Genomic DNA, 11,424 nt, shown 5'->3' on the forward strand with positions numbered 1-11,424 from the left:
TCCAAGATAGATAGTACAAAATAAGGTGCCCACAATCATTTCGATTGAGGTAATATCTGGTAAGGGTAGTATATACCAACTATAACCTACATAATTACTACACCTGGAGATTTATCACGAATTATATCATCTCCAGGACCTCTATGAACACTATTTTTAAGTTCATATATTTTATATGCTATCTTTAGCTGGACTCTCATTCATTATTTATTTGTTGTATGTTTATATATATTTTTTATTATAATATTTGATATTGTTTAATCGAAATGATTGTGGGCACCTTATTTTGTACTATCTATCTTGGAACACACCACAGCTGCACGTAAATTCTTTAAGAGACTTGCATTTAAGATTGGGGATTACACATCCCTCTCTAACCTGTGGAAAGATTCTTTTAAATATATATGCTATATACATACCTCATATTGTCTGAGGTTGTCAAATGTGAGTGCAATATAAAGTGTATTTTTATGCTCTTTTAACAAATAAACAGTATTACACTATATATTTTCTCTGTGTCTCCCTGGGTATCTCTATGCTGGAGAAAGTCAATACCAGAACAGAAAGAGCACTCCAAGAGGCCAACCATCAACCCATAGGAAGTACAAGGGATCAACTCACCTTCAGAAACTTATCCCTGCATACTCCAAGAGGTTAACGAACATCACAAGAGGCACCATAGCAGAATACAAGGAGGAAATCCAATCATCTATATCTACCCCCAGTGCGGCATACTTACCTCATTTCGATTGAGGTAATATCTGGTAAGGGTAGTATATACCAACTATAACCTACATAATTACTACACCTGGAGATTTATCACGAATTATATCATCTCCAGGACCTCTATGAACACTATTTTTAAGTTCATATATTTGATATGCTATCTTTAGCTGGACTCTCATTCATTATTTATTTGTTGTATGTTTATATATATTTTTTATTATAATATTTGATATTGTTTAATTTTTATTTTCTTTTAGTATTGTATACTTTACATTGATGTACTTTTTACTTTTCTCTTTTTTGTTATAATACATACGCCTTACATACCTCTACAGTATACTGGACATATAGGCGCTGTATCCACCTTTTCGAATACATATATATATATATATATATATATATATATATATATATATATAAAACATGGCTCCTTCCATATCACTATAATATAGACATCTTTATAGAGGTGTGTGTATAAATATATATATATATATTTATATATATACTGTATATATATATTCATTGTAGTGATATGGAAGAAGTCATATATGGGCGGGGCTTAATTTCAAGGGGTGGGGTCTAGCTCCCCACCAACTTCAAAATTCACCAGCCGCCACTGTCTGACATGTATATTCTTTGGTCGCGGCAACATTTAGGGCTGGTCTACAAATTTTCCAGGGCTGCTTTTGATTCCCAGTCCGGCCCTGGCCTGAAGGCTCGCCCGGAAACAGATGCATTATGATGGATACGGGGCTTGATAAATCGTCCCCTTAATCTCCAGCAATGTAAATGTTTTTTTCACACTAAGAGCAATCAAATTGTGAAACATTTTGTCTAATTATGTAGTGACTGCCAATACTTCAGATACATTTAAAAATCAATTGGATATATTTCTATCTAAAAACAGAATTCTGGGATATAATTGATTGTGTTAAATGGGTCAGTGTATTGTAAGTTCAATTGTCAGATTCTTTATTGTAAATCAGGTATTCTCTGTATAGTTTGAACTTTTCTTTTAACCTCATCTACTATGTAAGTGCATCTCTATTAATTTCTAATATGATCTCACTTTAATAATGAGGCCACCTCAGCAGCCTTACAATTGTCAATTAATCTACAGTAGCCCATTTTCTTTATAATGCTATATTAAGTCTCAGTTTTCTCTTAAATCAGAGTCTTTGCTTGATCACAGTAAAGAAGACCATTAATTTCAAAACTGAATTCCACATACATTAACCCCTTCATGACCAGGCCACTTTTCCATTTGTTGACTGTCTGGGACTAGGGCTATTTTTGCATTTCTGCTGTGTTTGTGTTTAGATGTAATTTTCCTCTTATTCATTTACTGTACCCACACATATTATATACAGTTTTTCCCGACATTAAATGGACTTTCTAAAGATACCATTATTTTCATCATATCTTATAATTTACTATAAAAATGTTTATAAATTATGATGAAAAAATGGAAAAAAACATACTTTTTCTAACTTTGACCCCCAAAATCTGTTACACATCTGCAACCACTAAAAACACCCATGCTAAATAGTTTCTAAATTTTGTCCTGAGTTTAGAAATACCCAATGTTTACATGTTCTTTGTTTTTTTGTAAGTTATAGGGAAATAAATACAAGTAGCACTTTGCTATTTCCAAACCATTTTTTTTTTTTTTCGAAATTAGCGATAGTTACATTGGAACAATGATATCTGTCAGGAATCCCTGAATATCCCTTGACATGTATATATATTTTTTTTTAGTAGACAACCCAAATTATTGATCTAGGCCCATTTTGGTATATTTCATGCCACCATTTCACCGCCAAATGCGTTCAAATAAAAAAAAAATTTTCTCTTTTTCACAAACTTTAGGTTTCTCACTGAGATTATTTGCAAACAGCTCCCGGCACCCGGCGTGCACATTGTACATACAGGAACCGGATGCCAGGTAGCAATGGGCCGCCCACCCACCTCCCTGCTAAGGCTCCCACCCACCAACGATTGGCACCATCGCTACCGGTGCAGAGAGGGCCACAGAGTGGCTCTCTCTGCATCAGTGTGTAAGAAAATGGTATTGCAGGATGCCTCAATATCGAGGCATCACTACAATACAATAAAAGCCTCTGGAAGCGATCAGGATCGCTTCCACCGCTTGAAACCCCAGAGGACGTGCCAGGAACGTCCTTGGTCACGAAGGGTATTTTTTTGTAGGACGTTACTGGCACGTCCTCGGTCGTGAAGGGGTTAAATAATTAAAGTGAAGGTAAACTTTCACGAATGAGTGCCCAATTTTTTAAAATACTATTAAAAACAGGGGCACTTTCATTCATGAAAGTTTACATTTCAGTGTTTTTGTTAAAATATTTATCTTTTCTTCTTGCAATTCCCCCGCCCACAGCTTATCTCTTCTTACATCAGCAATGATGAATCCGGCTTCCTCCAATCACAGCATGGCCTCAGGCAATGTTTGCTCTGTGGGGGAAGCCATGATTGGAGGAAGCCGAATTCGTCATTGCTGACGCAAGAAGAGATGAGCGGCAGGCGAGGGATTTTTATCCTAAAAATAATGACTGTTATTCAGAGAATAGGGCTTGCTTAAAAGTAGTGAACACACTGATTTACAGTTAGTCATAATTGTTGATAATTGAGAAAGATAATATAAACATTAACACAATGTGTAGTGTTTTGCTTGCTTTTAAAACATGCTTGCTTTTAAAACCATTTTGATTGCTTTTAAAACATGTGTTTTGTATGTAGGTCTTTTGGAAATCAGTGCTTCATTGTTGATTTATACTTTGCATATATACCTGTAAAAGAATGAACTTAAAGGGACATTATACACTCATTTTTTCTTTGCATAAATGTTTTGTAGATAATCTATTTATATAGCCCATAAAGTTTGTTTGTTTGTTTTTTAAATGGATAGTTTTGCTTATTTTTAAATAACATTGCTCTGATTTTCAGACTCCTAACCAAGCCCCAAAGTTTTATGTGAATACGCTCGACTACCTACTCCAGCTTGCTCCTGTTTGTGTAAAGGGTCTTTTCATATGCAAAAGAAGGGGGAGGAGGGGGGAGTGTCTTATTTGCCACTTGCAGTGGGCTTTCCAGCTACCTTTTCAACAGAGCCAAAGTGACAGCTTCTAAGTAAGTTTTTAAACAGTTTTATACTGGATTTTTATATCAGTATCTGTGCATATTATTCTTTATAGTAGTGTCTATTACATGCAGTTATATGAAAATGAGTGTATACTGTCCCTTTAAGGTCCCTTTAAGGTCTTAAAGTAATTTCTTTTTTGCCATTTTATAGTTTGTCATTGCTGTCTTTTTTTAATATCATTGATATATTTATATCCTCCTGGGGATGTGGTCTTCAGAATTATATCAGATCTACTATTTTTTTTTTTTTTTAAAGGTGACCATACTATGGTTTAGGCATTACTGTAATATGTTTTTATCTATAAAAGTTTTTGTCTTGTTTATTCACAAAAAGTTAGCTTTCTATTAGAATGTTTTCATTTAGTTTATATGTCACTATAAAATGTAATACAATCATTAAAAAGTTTGCCTTTTGTAGCATGCATTTTTAAATGTCATCATAAACATAAAATAATAAAGAAATCCTGATGCCTATGTGCATTTTGCTACTAAACAGCTAAAGTTTCTTATGTATTAACATATAGCAGAAATTGCTGAACATTCTAATGCTCTAAAAAATACACACAATGTACATTATTGGATGAAACAGATAAAGAACGAATGATTGTTTGACCAAGTCGATTTGTTTTTTGTTTGTGCCATTTGGTGCCCACAAAGGTACCAGAAAGGGGGGCTATATTATTTGGCTAATCATCTCCTTTGTTTGTAATGATGTACAGGGGGTCTGACCACTTATGTCTTCATTGTTGATCCTATGACTAAGGGCTGCATAGCACAAAACGCATAAGGACTCCTCCCCCTCCGTCCATGTTTTTGTACTTTTTGTGTTGGTTTTAATTTGTTCCATTAAAGACTGTTTTTAAGTATCCTGATTCATGGAGTGCTGCCCTTTTCTTCTTCTGTTGTATGTTATGACTGGTTCGGCCTGTATCCTCTGATTGGTGGGCACCTTGCTACAGTGTCATGGCGCACATTAGCGTCACGTTGCCTTAGTGAGAGCCCTTGCTGTGATTGTATTGCGTTTGCAGTTTTTCGTCCATGAACTTAGAGTGACGCTGCTTTTCCTCTTACCTTCCATGTGTCCATCAATCCCTGTCCAATCTTACCATAGTATTAAATTTTTGAAGTTTTATATGTATTAACGTATACCAGAAATTGCTGAACATTCTTACGGGCTAAAAATACACTCAATAATCATTAGAGATCTGCATTCGGCTTCAGAAAATACAAAATTAGTCGGAATGTACAGTATGCCGATTTGGCGATTTGCCCAGTACAATAACAGCTGAATAGATTATTGGTTAGGGACAACCAGTTAAGTACTAAATGTTGGATTTTAGTCATATTAACCAAGCATAGGGAGGAGGGAGACAAGGGGAAGCTCAGATATTTTCAATCACTTTAACTACAGCTATTGGAATGTGCAGTTGTTTGACTTCTTTACCTCTGTGAGCTAGTTATTGACTTAAATTCAATCAATGAGTTGTATGTTCTGTTAGCATTGAAAGATATGTTCTTTTAATTGTTCAAATTCTACAATGCAATATTTTTGTTAATTTCATGTTCCCATTAGAAATAACAGTAATAAATCTGAATCTAAAATTTGGCCAAACGAACGCCCACAAGAACAAAATTCGGCCAAACCAAAAGTTTTGAAAAATCTGAAGTTAATCTATCATATGAAGCAAATTTTTTCACCTGTGCTCATCTCTACTAATTATTGTTAAAATAAATATTTTGTTTCTATATTTTACATGACACAAAATCATTCTAGGAAAACTATGCAAAGTAAGGTTTTGTTAGTGTCTTTTTGGAGGGTGGGTGGGTGTTTGAGGATTGTTTTGATGGGTACATATTTGGGGAGGGGTATATTGCAATAGGGAGAATTTGTAGAGGGCTGTTATTTGCGGAGGTTGTCTAGTGGGTTAAAGATGTGATTGGGGATAATGTAGGCTAGTTGGTCTGGAGTCAGATTGGGTAGGGTTAAAAATGTTTTTGGAGCTCTTTGCTCTCTTATTTGTGCAGAGATTAATGATTTGGAATCTTTCATTGGGGGTCCATGGTTAAAGCAAAAGGTGCCTTTCGAAATGAAAAGGTACCAAAGAAACGACATGCCAACAAAGAAGTGCACTGGCAAAAGGTTGTTTTAGAAGAATCATTTGTTCAGATTTAAAAAAAATAAAAAAATAAAATAACAGTTTTGGGTAAATTTCATTACTTATTTGATTTAGGTTCAGAAGAAGGGCCAGATTACAAGTGAATCCGTATTTAACGCTCCCGCTGGCGAGCTAACTCTGCTAGAGGTAAGGTTTTTGTACACGTTGGGTAGCGCTCGTATTACAATTTGAAAGTAAAAAGTTTTTCCTTGTGTGCTAACCCAACATGAAAATATGAATATTTCACATTCCAATGTTCTTCACATAGCAGAATATGTACTATTTATTCTTAAATACTATTTATTCTTAAAAACGGATTTCTATATATAAATCTGAAGGTATTTTGGTACAATACATATCTATACCTTTATATTGATGAATCCACGGGAGATTATCTATTTGTTAAATACCCAGTTGTGCCCATCTTCCACCATCTACCAAAAGTATATAAGAGTTTGGAGGATGTAAAAGGTCGTCCTATCATAAGTGGGATTGGCTCTATATCTGAGCACCTTTCAGAGTGGCTTGATGCAATGTTCAACCCTTTGGTTATTCAATTGCATAGCTATTTGATAGATACTAAGCATGCAATCAACTTACTCGAAAGTGAAAAGTGGGAGAAAGAGACCTATAGATGGGTTACAATAGATGTAACCTCTCTTTACTCTTCAATTCCACATGAAAAGGGCGTTGAGGCCATTATGTACTTTTTGAACAACTTCACAGATTTTTCTGAAGAACTTATTGAATTTGTTAAGAGGGTCACTATGTATCTCCTAACACACAACTACTTCAAGTTTGAAGAGAAGTTCTATCTCCAGAGATGTGGGACAGCAATGGGCGAGAAATTTGCACCATCATTCACCATTCTCTATATGGGATGGTGGGAGCTGTCCCACATCTTTGGAGATCAAAACACATTTAAGGCTAATATTGTGTTTTACAGGAGATACATAGATGACCTTCTTCTAATATGGAAAGGTACTGTAAGAGAACTTGAGAGCTTTGTCACTAAGATTAATGACAATGAATTGGGTTTAAAATTTACCTTTGAACACAACATTGAAAACATTTCCTTTTTGGACCTCAATATAAAAGGAAATAATGATGGTTCAATAATATGTGACACATATCGTAAACCAATCACATGGAACACACTGTTGCATGCTAAAAGCTGCCACCCACCACATGTTCCTTTTGCGGTTGCAAAGGGACAGTTCATTAGACTTAAGAGAAACTGTACAGAGGAGGCAGCTTTTGTCAGGCAAAGTATTGAATTGAGACAACGTTTAAAATAGAGAGGTTACTCAGACAAAGTTCTTGATAGAGCAGAGTATCAAGTAGCGAGACTAGACAGGAAAAAACTTTTGAGCAACAAGACACAACAGGACCATATTAAAACATCTAAGGCAAAAGGGTCATACTTTGTCACTGAATACAGTGCCCAATATGGTGACATATGTAGAATTGTAAAGAAACACTTTAAATTACTGGCTGCTGATGATCATCTAACAGAGAGTGTAGACATAGGCTTGAAATGTTCTTACAGAAAGTGTAAGACTTTGGGCAATATCCTGTCACCCTCCTGTATTTCTAAAAACAAATCAAAGAGTACATGGTTACAACATAAAGGTATGTTCAGGTGTGGAAAGAGATCTTGCAGACCTTGCGAATTTGCTCTCTTTACTGACAGCTTTCAATCCATGAGCACAGGTGAGAGATTCCAGATAGAATCCTGCCTGAATTGCACTACTCCTTATGTGATTTATGTTATCACATGCATTGAATGTTCCATACAATACGTACGTCTCACCTCAAATGACGTAAACAAAAGGATGAGAAACCATCTATCTACCATTAGCTCAGGCACAGCTACTACCCCTCTTGTCCAGCATTTTGCTAAAGAACATAATAAATCCCTATCTACCTTTCGCTGGCAAGCCATAGAAAAGGTGAATACACCTCCAAGGGGAGGTGATAGGGACAAAATGCTGGGCAAGAGGGAGATGTTTTGGATTTTTAAACTTGGGACAAGAGTTCCCCAAGGTATGAACTCTGAATATGATTTAATTAATTATTGGAAGTAATAATATCTTCTCTCTATTTATTTAAAATTAAATTGTGTTCTTTTTAAACAAATAAAAGAACACCTATCTATTGATTAGTATAATCTTATCTATAGTTGTTAATTATGAGAGATAGACTTATTATATTCAACAACACATATTTATCATGTTTTTAAGTAAAGAGATCTTTACATAGGGTTCATTTAAAGTATTTTCTAAGTTTCCCTACTATCAGTAATTCCCTATACCACATATATATTTTTCTATAGTACTTGTTAGATTCTTATGGATCTTTATATGTACTTTTGATAGATATTTCTATATATATATCCAATCAAAACTAAGATTGGTAACTATAGAATAAAATATAAAATATCAAGTAAACCACTGTTTTCTATCTATTGGTTATAATATGTCAGTATAGGGAGTTGGCAGAGTGTTATTTTAGTTCAAGTTTGAACATCAGCCACTTATATTATAAAATAAGGTTATTCTCTTAGTTCCATGATTGGATTTACTAACTTGTTCCATCAATGAGTTAATTTGAGCATCCTTGTTTTTAACCAATTAGAATCAGAGGTAGGGTACTTAAACTTGGTTACAGGTGTACTCTTTAGCTATGATTACGGCTGTGTGCCGAAACATGTCAGCAACCTATTTCATGCTCATTTTTGTTGCTTAATTTGTTCTTTTGTATTACCCCCATGTTTTAATTGTGTGACTACACAAATTAAATTCATTTTTACCGCTATTGGCACCATTTGCTTTAACTTCGTTTTTTGACATTTATATGTATAGATATATACAGAAATATATAGGAATATCTATTTTAAAATACATAGAATATATTCTGATATGAGCAGAACATTGGAATGTAAAGTATTTACAGTAAATAATATTTTATTAAATATGAATATTGCATAAAAAATATTTTACATGTTTTCATCTACTTAACTGCCAAGAAAGGGCTCCAATGTACTTCTATGTCTGTCTATATATGTGCACAAATGTTTTTATGTGTTTATATGTGTAAGTATGTCTGTAAATACATACATACACATAAAAATACATAAATACAAATGTACACACATATAAACACATAAATATATGTATATATATATATATATAAATATATATGTACATACATATCCATCTTTAGACTGTGGCCCATATTTATCAAGATCTGTCGGACCTGATCCGACAGTGTGGATTAGGTTCGACAGACCTCGCTGAATACGCAAAGCAATACGCTCGCCGTATTCAGCATTGCACCTGAGCTGCTGGTGCAACGCCGCCCCCTGCAGACTCGCGGCCAATCGACCGCCAGCAGGGGGGTGTCAATCAACCCGATCGTACTCGATCGGGTTGATTTCCGGCAATGTCTGTCCGCCTGCTCAGAGCAGACGGACAGGTTATGGAGCAGCGGTCTTTGTGACCGCTGCTTCATAACTGCAGGCTCGCCAGAAACACAGGCATCAAGCTCCATTCGGAGCTTGATAAATATGCCCCTGTATATGTATGTATGTCTATGTTAAAGCCTTACAATGTTTCTAACACTTAAGCCCTTAGAACTTTTTTGTGCAATATTTTTTTTTTAATAATGTTAATTATATAGTGTTATTATAAATGTCACTGTACTTTGTAATGTATATTTGATGTGTTTTGTGACACTTTTTATTTCGCGAAACAGTTAACCAGAGAGCCGGGGACACTGTAATTATTGAAGCTTAAATCACGATTGCGCTCATGCATGCAAACACCTGAGATAAACCACTTTTCACTCAAGCATAACTGCTAGTGCACCACTGGTAACCTGGTCCAAAATTGTCTATTAAAATTTGTTTGTTAACGAAATTGTTGAGTTGCAGAATTTAGAAAAAATAAGGATTTTTGTGTTACTATTAACCCAATCCTTATCCGATTTAAATTTTTTTCGTTCATGATTCAGATAGAACATATCATTTTAAGCAACTTTCTACTTTACTCTTATTATCAAATTTTCTACATTTAGCCACCAATTAGCAAGGTGCTGAACCAAAAAATATACCAGCTCCTAAGTTACATTCATGCTTTTTAAACAAAGATACCAAGAAAACGAAGAAAAATTGATTATAGGAGTAAATAGAAAGTTGCTTAAAAATTGCCTGCTCTATGTGAATTATGAAAGAAAAAATTGTTGTTTCATATCCCTTTAAGTTATATATTACTGGCATTAGCTAGCTGCTAACTCAATTTTGAATGTACCTCTCACATGAGCACCTAAGCCCCATCAAAGCTTTAGCCATGTTATTTGGATGGGTGGTTGAGGACCAAAACAAAAAAGGTTATGAAAGGAGGATTAGTAAGAAAAAGGATATGGGGCGGGGTGTAAGGGAGGTTAATAGTAAGAAGAGTTAAAAAAAATTAAATGTAATACATGTCACGCAGCGCTGCTCTAGCTGTTGCTATGGACCCGGTGCCTGATGTTCTGCTCGTTGCCTAGGGTAGAGTTGGCTGGCTCCCATAGCGCAAATCCTGCGCCTATGTAAGTTGCTTACTTTCTACCTATCACTACCCAAGTATAGGTGTTACTTAGTGTGCTCCTGGGTGTGATTGTTACTGTATTCTGGATTGCCATAATATTATTGAACTCTGCCTGTCTGACTACTCTGCTTGCTTAACCCCTAAAGTACTGGATTGCCATAACGTTATTGAACTCTGCCTGTCTGACTACTCTGCTTGCTTAACCCCTAAAGTACTGGATTGCCATAACGTTATTGAACTCTGCCTGTCTGACTACTCTGCTTGCTTAACCCCTAAAGTACTGGATTGCCATACTGTTATTGAACTCTGCCTGTCTGACTACTCTGCTTGCTTAACCCTAAAATGCAGGATTGCCATACAGTTGCTGAACTCTGCCTGTCTGACCACTCTGCCTGTTTAACCCTTGAACCATTGGATTGCTATACTGTTACCAAACTCTGCCTGCTTGACTATTCTATCGGTTTATTCCTGAATTGTAATTATTGGATTCCCTTTTTTGCCGATTCCTGCCTGTTTCCAGTCCTTCTATTGGTTTACCCTTGAACTGCCATATCGCTGGATTCTCTACCTGTTGCCGCCAAAGACTACCCTGCCTATTGTGAGTACCGTTTACCTAATTTTGCGAACTCTGCTCTGGGATATTCCCTATCATTCCAGCTTGACGCCAGGATAAGAAGACTACTGGCCAAGTTTGGTCTGGTAGTGGAATATCCCACAAGCATTACATTATACTTGGGCCAGAGGTAGCAAGAGCGGTTTATCTTCAAGGACAGATGTTGGGAACCCATACCGTACAG

This window comes from Bombina bombina, chromosome 6, assembly GCF_027579735.1.
Source record: "Bombina bombina isolate aBomBom1 chromosome 6, aBomBom1.pri, whole genome shotgun sequence".
Taxonomy (NCBI): Eukaryota; Metazoa; Chordata; class Amphibia; order Anura; family Bombinatoridae; genus Bombina; species Bombina bombina.